This window comes from Pseudophryne corroboree, unplaced genomic scaffold (genome assembly GCF_028390025.1).
Source record: "Pseudophryne corroboree isolate aPseCor3 unplaced genomic scaffold, aPseCor3.hap2 scaffold_271, whole genome shotgun sequence".
Classification (NCBI taxonomy): domain Eukaryota; kingdom Metazoa; phylum Chordata; class Amphibia; order Anura; family Myobatrachidae; genus Pseudophryne; species Pseudophryne corroboree.
Window position 1 is genome coordinate 95,984 of NW_026969372.1, and position 14,840 is coordinate 110,823.

Genomic DNA, 14,840 nt, shown 5'->3' on the forward strand with positions numbered 1-14,840 from the left:
AAATATAGTAAAAAAATGGCGGGGGCTCTTATATATATATATATACAGTGCCTAGCTGCATATATATTTATTTTGCCAAAGAGAGGTCTATATTGCTGCCCAGGGCGTCCCCCCTGAGCCCTTCACCCTTACACTGACTGCCGTGTGTGAGGTGTATGGGAGCAATGGAGCACAGCTTTACTGCTGTGCGTTACCTCAGTGAAGATCATGAAGTCTTCCGCCGCCTCTGAAGTCTTCTTTTCTTCTCATACTCACCCGGCTTCTATCTTCCGGCTCTGCGAGGGGGACGGCGGCGCGGCTCTGGGATGGACGGCGAGGGTGAGACCTGCGTACCGATCCCTCTGGAGCTAATGCTGTACAGTAGCCTAAGAAGCAGAGCCTATCAACTCACAGAAGTAGGTGTGCATCTCTCCCCTCCGCCCCTCGATGCAGGGAGTCTGTTGCCAGCAGGCTCCCTGAAAATAAAAAAATCTAACAAATATACTTTCTGTCAGGAAACTCAGGAGAGCTCCCTGAAAAGCACCCAGTCTCCTCTGGGCACAGTAGTAAACTGAGGTCTGGAGGAGGGGCATAGAGGGAGGAGCCAGTGCACACCCAGATCTAAAGTCTTTCTTTAAGTGCCCATGTCTCCTGCGGAGCCCGTCTATCCCCCATGGTCCTTACCGAGTCCCCAGCATCCTCTAGGACGTAAGAGAAAAATTATGCTGGCAGAAAAATCCAATTGAGTGATTAAACAGCTCCAGAGCTGCTCTGTAAGGCAAGTAAAAGGGTGTGGGCCCTGCTGCACTACCTGTAGTTTGCATTGTGCATTGGAAGCCTAGTTTGCTGTCTGTTTCCACTTCTTTTTTCTTGAGCCCCTCCCGTCTATACCCTTGTGCACTATCCTGACTTCTCCTCCCGTCTGCTTACTTTGTGCCTTCCAATGCACAATGCAAACTACAGGTAGTGCTGCAGGGCCCACACCCTTTTACTTGCCTTACAGAGCAGCTCTTGAGCTGTTACAGTGCCCAGCTGCTGCAAGAAATCAGCGTGAATGCTTCAGGGGCTGGGGCATGGCCAACATGAGCCCCACACCGAAGGAGGGTGGGGGTGTTTAATGCGAACTAGGGGTCTCGCACAATGCGAACTACAGGTAGTGCTGCAGGGCCCACACCCTTTTACTTGCCTTACAGAGCAGCTCTGGAGCAGTTACAGTGCCCAGCTGCTGCAAGAAATCAGCTTGAATGCTTCAGGGGCTGGGGCATAGCCAACATGAGCCCCACACCGACGGAGGGTGGAGGTGTTTAATGCAAACTAGGGGTCATCCAAGTGCCGCAAAAGGCCGCCATGCCCTGCACGCCCCTTTTCTCTTTTCATATGCAGACGAGGGTTGAAGCCAACTTTGACCCACTGCTTGGATGACATCGCCATATGCAAATCCATCTGCTGCAGGCCTTCCCCCAGGAATGCTTGCACTAGTTGTTGCATTTGGTTTGTTGTTTGGGGGTGCTTCAGTATTAGGCAGCCTTCTGCCCTCCCATGTTCATCTGAAAATATGTGTTCTCCCTGCAGTTGTTGTCCCCAGATGAGAGTTCCCTTGTGCTGCCTCAGTTGAATCTCCTTTACTTGACAGAGATGTGCCTGAGCAGCGGCCCTCCCCAGCCCTATCCCAAATCATACTTATTTTGCATAGGAGATACCATGGTCATGAAGACTGTTCTCCCAGGGTGCGGTTCATTCATTGCATTCTGGGTATGCTGACCCCTGTGATTTCCCCAAATGTGGGAAACTCGACTGCATTATTTAATGCGAACTAGGGGTCATCCAAGCACCGCAAAAGGCCGCCATGCCCTGCATACCCCTTTTCTCTTTTCATAAGCAGACGAGGTTTGAAGCCAACTTTGACCCACTGCTTGGATGACATCACTTGCTGCCTTTCCAATGAAGCAAGTTTAATTTAATAATAGGTGAAAAACCATCCCTACAAAGGTGTTAATCAGATACTTGGCTTTGTGGACACTTTTCAGAGCACAAATTTGTTAGCATAAAAATAAAGCCAGAAAATGAAGAGCTGTTTAATCACTCAATTGGATTTTTCTGCCAGCATATTTCTTTTTCTCTGCAACCCACTGCTAAATTGTGCTTCGTGGCTGTTTTTTTTATAAAATCACTTAATCAAATCTAACTCTGATTACATCAGAGAAGGCCAGGTACCCTACACCATAAGAGGTGGTTTGAAATTTTTACTTGTCTACTTAAAGATCACCAAAATCTGATAACGAGGTCAATTACGTCCCTAGGTGGGATTGAACCACCAACCTTTTGGTTAACAACTGAACACGCTAACTGTTTGCGCCTCAGAGACGCTTTGCAAAAGTACATACTGACAAAGGTTAATAAGCATTCATCTAGAACGTTTCCTAGAAAAACTTTAAAAAGTCAATAATCTGGAGAGTTTTTGTAAGATGTTCCTTCCATCAACCAATGAAGAAACACATTGGTACTTTCCCATGATGAGTGAGTGCTTCAGGATCTCTTGCACTTACATGTGCAGCAAAGGACTACAATGGAAGCATGCTGGGCCTATAACCCAGAGGTAGGCAGATTGCAACTGTCCTCTGCTATATGCATTTTTTTTGTTAATTAAAGTAATCCAAAACTGGGATTGATATTTTGGCTCTTTTATTTTTACTTAAAGTACAATAACTTTTACTGTTTTAATTTGTTTTAATAGTATATTGACAGTATTGTTTTCTTTCAAAAATCCACTTAATTTTCTTTACCCTATTATTAAAATGGTAATTGACAAAAACAAACTACATTGTCACCAGAAGAGCAATACAAAATGTACAAGTGATATATTAAAATCATCTTTTCAGCTTGAATTTCAATGATGCATTGAGGTAACGATTTTGTGAGAAACATCTTCACCCTTAAATAAAGATTTTCTTAATTCCCTACCTGTGTGCTAATTAGATATCACCTTGTTTTCACATTAAACAGACTTTCACATGAGAAAGCAGCAAGGATGCAGTGGCGTTAATGTTTCCTGGTGTCAACCTGTATTATTTCAGTAGACATTGAAATGAGGATGCATCTTGCTGCCTTTCCAATGAAGCAAGTTTAATTTAGTAATAGGTTAAAAACCATCCCTACAAAGGTGTTAATCAGAGACTTGGCTTTGTGGACACTTTTCAGAGAACAAATTTGTTAGCATAAAAATAAAGCCAGAAAATGAAGAGCTGTTTAATCACTCAATTGGATTTTTCTGCCAGCATTTTTCTTTATCTCTGCAACCCACTGCTAAATTGTGCTTCCTAGCTGTTTTTTTTATAAAATCACTTAATCAAATCTAACTCTGATTACATCAGAGAAGGCCAGGTACCCTACACCATAAGAGGGGGTTTGAAATTTTGACTTGTCTACTTAAAGATCACCGAAATCTGATAACAAGGTCAATTACGTCCCTGGGTGGGATTGAACCACCAACCTTTTGGTTAATAGCCTTATACACTAACTGATTGCGCCACAGCGACACTTTTCAAAAGTACATACTGACAAAGGCTAATAAGCATTCATCTAGAACGTTTCCTAGAAACATTTTAAAAAGTCAATAATGTGGAGAGTTTTTGTAAGATGTTTCTTCCATCAACCAATGAAGAAACACATTGGTACTTTCCTATGATGAGTGAGTGCTTCAGGATCTCTTGCACTTACATGTGCAGCAGAGTACTGTAATGGAAGCATGCTGGGTCCATAACCCAGAGGTAGGCAGATTGAAACTATCCTCTGCTATATGCATTGTTTTTATTAATTAAAGTAATCCAAAACTGGGATTGATATTTTTGCTCTTTTATTTTTACTTAAAGTACAATAACTTTTACCATTTTAATTTGTTTTAATAGTATATTGACAGTATTGTTTTCTTTCAAAAATCCAATTAATTTTCTTTACCCGATTATTAAAATGGTAATTGACAAAAACAATCTACATTGTCACCAGAAGAGCAGTACAAAATGTACAAGTGATATATTAAAATCATCTTTCCAGCTTGAATTTCAATGATGCCTTGGTGCAACAATTTTGTGAGAAACATCTTCACCCATAAAGAAAGATTTTCTTAATTCCTTACCTGTGTGCTGATTAGATATCACCTTGTTTTCACATTAAACAGACTTCCCCATGAGGAAGCAGCAAGGATGCAGTGACGTTTATGTTTCCTGGTGTCAACCTGTATTATTTCAGTAGACATTGAAATGAGGATGCATCTTGCTGCCTTTCCAATGAAGCAAGTTTAATTCAGTAATAGGTGAAAAACCATTCCTACAAAGGTGTTAATCAGAGACTTGGCTTTGTGGACACTTTTCAGAGAGCAAATTTGTTAGCATAAACATAAAATCAGAAAATGAAGAGCTGTTTAATCACTCAATTGGACTTTTCTGCCAGCATAATTTTTTTTCTCTGCAACCCACTGCTAAATTGTGCTTCCTAGCTGTTTTTTATAAAATCACTTAATCAAATCTAATTCTGATTACATCAGAGAAGGCCGGGTACCCTACACCATAAGAGGGGGTTTGAAATTTTGACTTGTCTACTTAAAGATCACCAAAATCTGATAACAAGGTCTATTACGTCCCTGGGTGGGATTGAATCACCAACCTTTAGGTTAATAGCCATACACACTAACTGATTGCGCCACAGCGACACTTTGCAAAAGTACATACTGACAAAGGCTAATAAGCATTCATCTAGAACGTTTCCTAGAAAAACTTTAAAAAGTCAATAATCTGGAGAATTTTTGTAAGAAACACATTGGTACATTCCCATGATGAGTGAGTGCTTCAGGATCTCTTGCACTTACATGGGCTATTAACCAAAAGGTTCCCACCCAGTGATGTAATTGACCTTGTGATCAGATTTTGGTGATCTTTAAGTAGACAAGTCAAAATTTCAAACCCCCTCTTATGGTGTAGGGTACCTGGCCTTCTCTGACGTAATCAGAGTTAGATTTAATTAAGGTGCACAAGGGAATAGAAGGGAGCGGTTTAAGAAAAGAGAAGTGGAAACAGACAGCAAACTAGGCTGGAGAGAGACCTGAGACAAAGAGATCTGAATTATACGAGAGCCGACCAGGGGAAACACAAATTATGCAGTCAAGTTTCCCACATTTGGGGAAATCGCAGGAGCAGCACACCCAGAGTGCAATGGGTGAGCCTTTCCCTGGGAGAAGCACCTTCCTGATCATAGTATCTCACCTGGCAGGTAAGTAGGAGTTGGGCTAGTGCTGGGGAGGGTCGCTGCTCGGGTACCCCCCTGTCAAGTGAAGGAGATCCAACTGAGGCAGCACAAGGGAACTCTCGAAAGAAGAACAAGGCTAGAGGAAGATCTGAGACAAAGAAATCTGACTTTTACCAGAGCTGACCAGAGGAAAGCACAAACACAGTACCCCACTACCACCAGGAAACATTAACGCCACTGCATCCTTGCTGCTTTCTCATGTGGAAGTCTATTTAATGTGAAAACAAGGTGATATCTAATTAGCACACAGAAAAGAAAATTAAGTGAATTTTTGAAAGAAAACAATACTGTCAATATACTATTAAAACAAATTAAAATGGTAAAAGTTATTGTACTTTAAGTAAAAATAAAAGAGCAAAAATATCAATCCCAGTTTTGGATTACTTTAATTAACAAAAAAAATGCATATAGCAGAGGATAGTTTCAATCTTTCTACCTCTGGGTTATGGGCCCAGCATGCTTCCATTGCAGTACTCTGCTGCACATGTAAGTGCAAGAGATCCTGAAGCACTCACTCATCATGGGAAAGTACCAATGTGTTTCTTCATTGGTTGATGGCAGAAACATCTTACAAAAACACTCCAGATTATTGACTTTTTAAAGTTTTTCTAGGAAACGTTCTAGATGATTGTTTATTAGCCTTTGTCAGTATGTAATTTTGCAAAGTGTCGCTGTGGCGCAATCAGTTAGTGTGTATGGCTATTAACCAAAAGGTTGGTGGTTCAATCCCACCCAGGGATGTAATTGACTTTGTTATCAGATTTTGGTGATCTTTAAGTAGACAAGTCAAAATTTCAAACCCCCTGTTATGGTGTTAGGTATTTAGACTTCTCTGATGTAATCAGAGTTAGATTTGATTCAGTGATTTTATAAAAACAGCTAGGAAGCACAATTTAGCAGTGGGTTGCAGAGAAAAAGAAATATGCTGGCAAAAAAATCCAATTGAGTGATTAAACAGCTCTTGGATGGTTTTTCACCTATTACTAAATTAAACTTGCTTCATTGGAAAGGCAGCAAGATGCATCCTCATTTCAATATCTACTGAAATAATACAGGTTGACACCAGGAAACATTAACGCCACTGCATCCTTGCTGCTTTCTCATGTGGAAGTCTGTTTAATGTGAAAACAAGGTGATATCTAATTAGCACACAGGTAAGGAATTAAGGAAATCTTTATTTAAGGGTGAAGATGTTTCTCACAAAATCGTTGCCCCAATGCATCATTGAAATTCAAGCTGGAAAGATGATTTTAATATATCACTTGTACATTTTGTATTGCTTTCTGGTGACAATGTAGTTTGTTTTTGTCAATTACCATTATAAAAATCGGGTAAAGAAAATTAAGTGGATTTTTGAAAGAAAACAATACTGTCAATATACTATTAAAACAAATTAAAATGGTAAAAGTTATTGTACTTTAAAGTAAAAATAAAAGAGCAAAAATATCAATCCCAGTTTTGGATTACTTTAATTAACAATAAAAAATGCATATAGCAGAGGATAGTTTCAATCTGCCTACCTCTGGGTTATGGGCCCAGCATGTTTCCAATGCAGTACTCTGCTGCACATGTAAGTGCAAGAGATCCTGAAGCACTCACTCATCATGGGAAAGTACCAATGTGTTTCTTCGTTGGTTGATGGAAGAAACATCTTACAAAAACTCTCCAGATTATTGACTTTTTAAAGTTTTTCTAGGAAACGTTCTAGATGAATGCTTATTAGCCTTTGTCAGTATGTAAGTTTGCAAAGTGTCTCTGTGGCGCAATCGGTTAGTGTGTTTGGTTATTAATCAAAGGGTTGGTGGTTCAATCCCACCCAGGGATGTAATTGACCTTGTTATCAGATTTTGGTGATCTTTAAGTAGACTAGTCAAAATTTCAAACCCCCTCTTATGGTGTAGGGTACCTGGCCTTCTCTGATGTAATCAGAGTTAGATTTGATTAAGTGATTTTATAAAAAAAACAGCTAGGAAGCACAATTTAGCAGTGGGTTGCAGAGAAAAAGAAATATGCTGGCAGAAAAATCCAATTGAGTGATTAAACTGCTCTTCATTTTCTGGCTTTATTTTTATGCTAACTAATTTGTTCTCTGAAAAGTGTCCACAAAGCCAAGTGTCTGATTAACATCTTTGTAGGGATGGTTTTTCACCTATTACTAAATTAAACTTGCTTCATTGGAAAGGCAGCAAGATGCATCCTCATTTCAATATCTACGGAAATAATACAGGCTGACACCAGGAAACATTAACGCCACTGCATCTTTGCTGTTTTCTCATGTGGAAGTCTGTTTAATGTGAAAACAAGGTGATATCTAATTAGCACACAGGTAAGGAATTAAGAAAATCTTTATTTAAGGGTGAAGATTTTTCTCACAAAATCGTTGCCCCAATGCATCATTGAAATTCAAGCTGGAAAGATGATTTTAATATATCACTTGTACATTTTGTATTGCTCTTCTGGTGACAATGTAGTTTGCTTTTGTCAATTACCATTTTAATAATCGGGTAAAGAAAATTAATTGGATTTTTGAAAGAAAACAATACTGTCAATATACTATTAAAACAAATTAAAATGGTAAAAGTTATTGTACTTTAAGTAAAAATAAAAGAGCAAAAATATCAATCCCAGTTTTGGATTACTTTAATTAACAAAAAAAATGCATATAGCAGAGGATAGTTTCAATCTGCCTACCTCTGGGTTATGGACCCAGCATGCTTCCATTACAGTACTCTGCTGCACATGTAAGTGCAAGAGATCCTGAAGCACTCACTCATCATGGGAAAGTACCAATGTGTTTCTTCATTGGTTGATGGAAGAAACATCTTACAAAAACTCTCCACATTATTGACTTTTTAAAATGTTTCTAGGAATCGTTCTAGATGAATGCGTATTAGTCTTTGTCAGTAAGTACTTTTGCAAAGTGTCGCTGTGGCGCAATCAGTTAGTGTGTGAGGCTATTAACCAAAAGGTTGGTGGTTCAATCCCACCCAGGGACTTAATTGACCTTGTTATCAGATTTTGGTGATCTTTAAGTAGACAAGTCAAAATTTCAAACCCCCTGTTATGGTGTAGGGTACCTGGCCTTCTCTGATGTAATCAGAGTTAGATTTGATTTAGTGATTTTATAAAAACAGCTAGGAAGCACAATTTAGCAGTGAGTTGCAGAGAAAAAGAAATATGCTGGCAAAAAAATCCAATTGAGTGATTAAACAGCTCTTCATTTTCTGGCTTTATTTTTATGCTAACAAATTTGTTCTCTGAAAAGTGTCCACAAAGCCAAGTCTCTGATTAACATCTTTGTAGGGATGGTTTTTCACCTATTACTAAATTAAACTTGCTTCATTGGAAAGGCAGCAAGATGCATCCTCATTTCAATGTCTACTGAAATAATACAGGTTGACACCAGGAAACATTAACGCCACTGCATCCTTGCTGCTTTCGCATGTGGAAGTCTGTTTAATGTGAAAACAAGGTGATATCTAATTAGCACACAGGTAAGGAATTAAGAAAATCTTTATTTAAGGGTGAAGGTGTTTCTCACAAAATCGTTGCCCCAATGCATCATTGAAATTCAAGCTGGAAAGATGATTTTAATATATCACTTGTACATTTTGTATTGCTCTTCTGGTGACAATGTAGTTTGTTTTTGTCAATTACCATTATAATAATAGGGTAAAGAAAATTAAGTGGATTTTTGAAAGAAAACAATACTGTCAATATACTATTAAAACAAATTAAAATGGTAAAAGTTATTGTACTTTAAGTAAAAATAAAAGAGCAAAAATATCAATCCCAGTTTTGGATTACTTTAATTAACAATAAAAAATGCATATAGCAGAGGATAGTTTCAATCTGCCTACCTCTGGGTTATGGGCCCAGCATGTTTCCAATGCAGTACTCTGCTGCACATGTAAGTGCAAGAGATCCTGAAGCACTCACTCATCATGGGAAAGTACCAATGTGTTTCTTCGTTGGTTGATGGAAGAAACATCTTACAAAAACTCTCCAGATTATTGACTTTTTAAAGTTTTTCTAGGAAACGTTCTAGATGAATGCTTATTAGCCTTTGTCAGTATGTAAGTTTGCAAAGTGTCTCTGTGGCGCAATCGGTTAGTGTGTTTGGTTATTAATCAAAGGGTTGGTGGTTCAATACCACCCAGGGATGTAATTGACCTTGTTATCAGATTTTGGTGATCTTTAAGTAGACAAGTCAAAATTTCAAACCCCCTCTTATGGTGTAGGGTACCTGGCCTTCTCTGATGTAATCAGAGTTAGATTTGATTAAGTGATTTTATAAAAAAACAGCTAGGAAGCACAATTTAGCAGTGGGTTGCAGAGAAAAAGAAATATGCTGGCAGAAAAATCCAATTGAGTGATTAAACAGCTCTTCATTTTCTGGCTTTATTTTTATGCTAACTAATTTGTTCTCTGAAAAGTGTCCACAAAGCCAAGTGTCTGATTAACATCTTTGTAGGGATGGTTTTTAACCTATTACTAAATTAAACTTGCTTCATTGGAAAGGCAGCAAGATGCATCCTCATTTCAATATCTACGGAAATAATACAGGTTGACACCAGGAAACATTAACGCCACTGCATCTTTGCTGTTTTCTCATGTGGAAGTCTGTTTAATGTGAAAACAAGGTGATATCTAATTAGCACACAGGTAAGGAATTAAGAAAATCTTTATTTAAGGGTGAAGATGTTTCTCACAAAATCGTTGCCCCAATGCATCATTGAAATTCAAGCTGGAAAGATGATTTTAATATATCACTTGTACATTTTGTATTGCTCTTCTGGTGACAATGTAGTTTGTTTTTGTCAATTACCATTATAATAATAGGGTAAAGAAAATTAAGTGGATTTTTGAAAGAAAACAATACTGTCAATATACTATTAAAACAAATTAAAATGGTAAAAGTTATTGTACTTTAAGTAAAAATAAAAGAGCAAAAATATCAATCCCAGTTTTGGATTACTTTAATTAACAATAAAAAATGCATATAGCAGAGGATAGTTTCATTCTGCCTACCTCTGGGTTATGGGCCCAGCATGTTTCCAATGCAGTACTCTGCTGCACATGTAAGTGCAAGAGATCCTGAAGCACTCACTCATCATGGGAAAGTACCAATGTGTTTCTTCGTTGGTTGATGGAAGAAACATCTTACAAAAACTCTCCAGATTATTGACTTTTTAAAGTTTTTCTAGGAAACATTCTAGATGAATGCTTATTAGCCTTTGTCAGTAAGCACTTTTGCAAAGTGTCGCTGTGGCGCAATCAGTTAGTGTGTACGGCTATTAACCAAAAGGTTGGTGGTTCAATCCCACCCAGGGACGTAATTGACCTTGTTATCAGATTTTGTTGATCTTTAAGTAGACAAGTCAAAATTTCGAAAACCCCTGTTATGGTGTAGGGTACCTGGCCTTCTCTGATGTAATCAGAGTTAGATTTGATTCAGTGATTTTATAAAAACAGCTAGGAAGCACAATTTAGCAGTGGGTTGCAGAGAAAAAGAAATATGCTGGCAAAAAAATCCAATTGAGTGATTAAACAGCTCTTCATTTTCTGGCTTTATTTTTATGCTAACAAATTTGTTCTCTGAAAAGTGTCCACAAAGCCAAGTATCTAATTAACATCTTTGTAGGGATGGTTTTTCACCTATTACTAAATTAAACTTGCTTCATTGGAAAGGCAGCAAGATGCATCCTCATTTCAATATCTACTGAAATAATACAGGTTGACACCAGGAAACATTAACGCCACTGCATCCTTGCTGCTTTCTCATGTGGAAGTCTGTTTAATGTGAAAACAAGGTGATATCTAATTAGCACACAGGTAAGGAATTAAGAAAATCTTTATTTAAGGGTGAAGATGTTTCTCACAAAATCGTTGCCCCAATGCATCATTGAAATTCAAGCTGGAAAGATGATTTTAATATATCACTTGTACATTTTGTATTGCTCTTCTGGTGACAATGTAGTTTGCTTTTGTCAATTACCATTTTAATAATCGGGTAAAGAAAATTAATTGGATTTTTGAAAGAAAACAATACTGTCAATATACTATTAAAACAAATTAAAATGGTAAAAGTTAATGTACTTTAAGTAAAAATAAAAGAGCAAAAATATCAATCCCAGTTTTGGATTACTTTAATTAACAATAAAAAATGCATATAGCAGAGGATAGTTTCAATCTACAATGTTGCGACAATGTAACCCTATTTGCAAAATAGTACTAAATAAGTTTGTCGATGTAAGACATTTGCAAAGGCGCAAACAAAACACGCTGGAAAATGCAACTGAATCTGTTTTTGGAGGTTAGAATAGATGCAGGATCAAGTAGCTCAATGGGTAGGGTGTTTGATTAGAATTTAACAGGTTATAGGTTTGAATCCTGGGTATGATAGTTTGAGGTGTTATTTAATAAAGTATGTTTATATATTAGTCACACATGGCTTACTTGTACAAATGGCATGTCACCAGTTAGTGCTGACTGCTGATATGCCATTTACACAAACATGCCATGTGTGACTGTATATGCATTTAAGGAGGGCACCCCTGCAATACCACAAACCATTGAGTGTCAAGTATACTAGATATATCTTCATATCTCATGTGCTTTCTCTGAGACCAATCTTGTTATGCCCCTTCCCCACAAGGCATGCGCCTTTTGTCCATATTGCAAAAATGGGGGGGAGGGCATATAATTCTCTGTCACAGGGCACCAAAAAGTCTAGTTATGGCTCTGGTATGCATTATGTAATCTGGCAGACCATCTCTCCAACACTGGCTGGTTGGAATAGAAATCCGGTTATCTATGTGAGCAAATGACCATCAACGATTTACTCTCAAACACTAAAAAATGGACAAAAATGGTCCCCTAAACAAATTGGTTAAATTTTGGGTTTAACCAATTTGTGTAATGACCATTTTTGACCACTTTTCTAGTGTTTGGGAGCAAATGGTTAATTGACATTTGCTCCTATACATTACCAGATTTTCATTCCATCCATCCAGACTGGATAGATAGCCTGACAGATAATTGTGTAGTGTACGCCCAGGATAACTGTTAGTCATGCTTTATTTTATGGCGGCACATAAATGGGTGGACAGATCCAGGGCAAGCACTGCCCACTCATGCATAGTTGTCAACTGATGTGAAGTTCCAGGGGGCAATCTCAGTTATAAAGAGAAGTATCTGGAAATTGTCCCTAGTTAAAAAAAAATAAATTTGATCAACTCCATTTATTTAGTATGATATCCCAGGTGATAGGATGCCGGCAGTCAGAACAACATACTTTATTAAATAACACATCTCAAACTACCATACCCAGGATTCAAACCTATAACCTGTTGAATTCTAATCAAACACCCTACCTATTGAGCTATTTGATCCTGCATAAAAATTGTGAACATTATATGAAGCTATTGGTACTTTGCAAAAAAAAAGAATCAGCATTACAACGCAGCAGATCCATGCAGTTTGCAGCCACACACTACATGTATCTGCTCAGCCACAATGCTGATTATTTCTTCACAAAGTACAAGGTGAGCTCCAAACAGAATTCTCTAGCTTAGAATTATACCTTTCTTTGCCAAACCTAGAAGTCGGGCCCCCCACCCTGGGATCCCCCAGAGGGAGGCCTGCACCGTCATGCGGCAGGCTTGTCCGTTTTGGAAGCAGGCTGATGGGCAGCCCAGGATTGCTTCAGTCTGGGCTTGGCAGGTCTGGAAACATGAGCTTGCTTTGGGTATGCCTGACCTTGGGTACGCTTTACCTGGAGGATGAAAGGGCCAAGAAAAGTACTTTTAGCCTTCTGCGTGGTAGGAGTCATACTAGGTAGGCAAGCTGTTTTAGCAGTAGCCAGATCAGCTACAATCTTATTGAGGTCTTCTCCAAAAGGAGATTCAACTGAGGCAGCACAAGGGAACTCTCATCTGGGGACAACAACTGCAGGGAGAACACATATTTTCAGATGAACATGGTAGGGCAGAAGGCTGCCTAATACTGAAGCACCCCCAAACAACAAATCAAATGCAACTTACTTGACAGAGATGTGCCTGAGCAACGGCCCTCCCCAGCCCTATCCCAAATCATACTTATTTTGCATAGGAGATACCATGGTCATGAAGATTGTTCTCCCAGGGTTAGGTTCATTCATTGCATTCTGGGTATGCTGACCCCTGTGATTTCCCCAAATGTGGGAAACTCGACTGCATTATTTGTGGTAGTGGGGGACTGTGTTTGTGCTTTCCTCTGGTCAGCTCTGGTAAAAGTCAGATTTCTTTGTCTCAGATCTTCCTCTAGCCTTTGTCTTCTTTCGAGAGTTCCCTTGTGCTGCCTCAGTTGGATCTCCTTCACTTGACAGGGGGGTGCCCGAGCAGCGACCCTCCCCAGCTCTAGCCCAACTCCTACTTACCTGCCAGGTGAGATACTATGATCATGAAGTTGCTTCTCCCAGGGCAAGGCTCACCCATTGCACTCTGGGTGTGCTGCCCCTGCGATTTCCCCAAATGTGGGAAACTTGACTGCATAATTTGAGTTTTCCCTGGTCGGCTCTCATGTAATTCAGATCTCTTTGTCTCAGGTCTCTCTCCAGCCTAGTTTGCTGTCTGGTTCCACTTCTTTTTTCTTGAGCCCCTCCCTTCTATACCCTTGTGCACTATCCTGACTTCTCCTCCCGTCTGCTTACTTTGTGCCTCCCAATGCACAATGCAAACTACGGGTAGTGCTGCAGGGCCCACACCCTTTTACTTGCTTTACAGAGCAGCTCTGGAGCTGTTACAGTGCCCAGCTGCTGCAAGAAATCAGCTTGAATGCTTCAGGGGCTGGGGAATGGCCAACATGAGCCCCACACCGAAGGAGGGTGGGGGTGCTTAATGTGAACTAGGGGTCATCCAAGCACCACAAAAGGCCTCCATGCCCTGCACGCTCCTTTTCTCTTTTCATATGCAGACGAGGGTTGAAGCCAACTTTGACCCACTGCTTGGATGACATCACCATATTCAAATCCATCTGCTGCAGGCCATCCCCCAGGAATGCTTGCACTAGTTGTTGCATTTGGTTTGTTGTTTGGGGGTGCTTCAGTATTAGGCAGCCTTCTGCCACCCCATGTTCATCTGAAAATATGTGTTCTCCCTGCAGTTGTTGTCCCCAGATGAGAGTTCCCTTGTGCTGCCTCAGTTGAATCTCCTTTACTTGACAGAGATGTGCCTGAGCAACGGCCCTCCCCAGCCCTATCCCAAATCATACTTATTTTGCATAGGAGATACTATTGTCATGAAGATTGTTCTCCCAGGGTGAGGTTCATTCATTGCATTCTGGGTATGCTGACCCCTGTGATTTCCCCAAATGTGGGAAACTCGACTGCATTATTTGTGGTAGTGGTGGACTGTGTTTGTGCTTTCCTCTAGTCAGCTCTGGTAAAAGTCAGATTTCTTTGTCTCAGATCTTCCTCTAGCCTTGTTCTTCTTTTGAGAGTTCCCTTGTGCTGCCTCAGTTGGATCTCCTTCACTTGAAAGGTAGTGCCCGAGCAGCGACCCTCCCCAGCTCTAGCCCAACTC

The 14,840-nt window shown here is 39.6% G+C and overlaps 4 non-coding genes and 1 pseudogene across 4 annotated transcripts; 4 read left to right on the forward strand and 1 right to left on the reverse strand.

Moving 5' to 3' along the window:
- The first annotated feature begins 1,655 nt into the window (after positions 1-1,655).
- On the forward strand, positions 1,656-1,834 carry LOC135013603 (U1 spliceosomal RNA; annotated as a pseudogene).
- Positions 1,835-5,086: 3,252 nt separating this feature from the next.
- On the reverse strand, positions 5,087-5,249 carry LOC135013497 (U1 spliceosomal RNA). Its single transcript, XR_010212170.1, has one exon. It is a non-coding gene; the product is annotated as a U1 spliceosomal RNA (small nuclear RNA).
- Positions 5,250-13,372: 8,123 nt separating this feature from the next.
- On the forward strand, positions 13,373-13,536 carry LOC135013332 (U1 spliceosomal RNA). Its single transcript, XR_010212011.1, has one exon. It is a non-coding gene; the product is annotated as a U1 spliceosomal RNA (small nuclear RNA).
- Positions 13,537-13,688: 152 nt separating this feature from the next.
- On the forward strand, positions 13,689-13,851 carry LOC135013542 (U1 spliceosomal RNA). Its single transcript, XR_010212212.1, has one exon. It is a non-coding gene; the product is annotated as a U1 spliceosomal RNA (small nuclear RNA).
- Positions 13,852-14,525: 674 nt separating this feature from the next.
- On the forward strand, positions 14,526-14,689 carry LOC135013356 (U1 spliceosomal RNA). Its single transcript, XR_010212035.1, has one exon. It is a non-coding gene; the product is annotated as a U1 spliceosomal RNA (small nuclear RNA).
- The last annotated feature ends 151 nt before the right edge of the window (positions 14,690-14,840 follow it).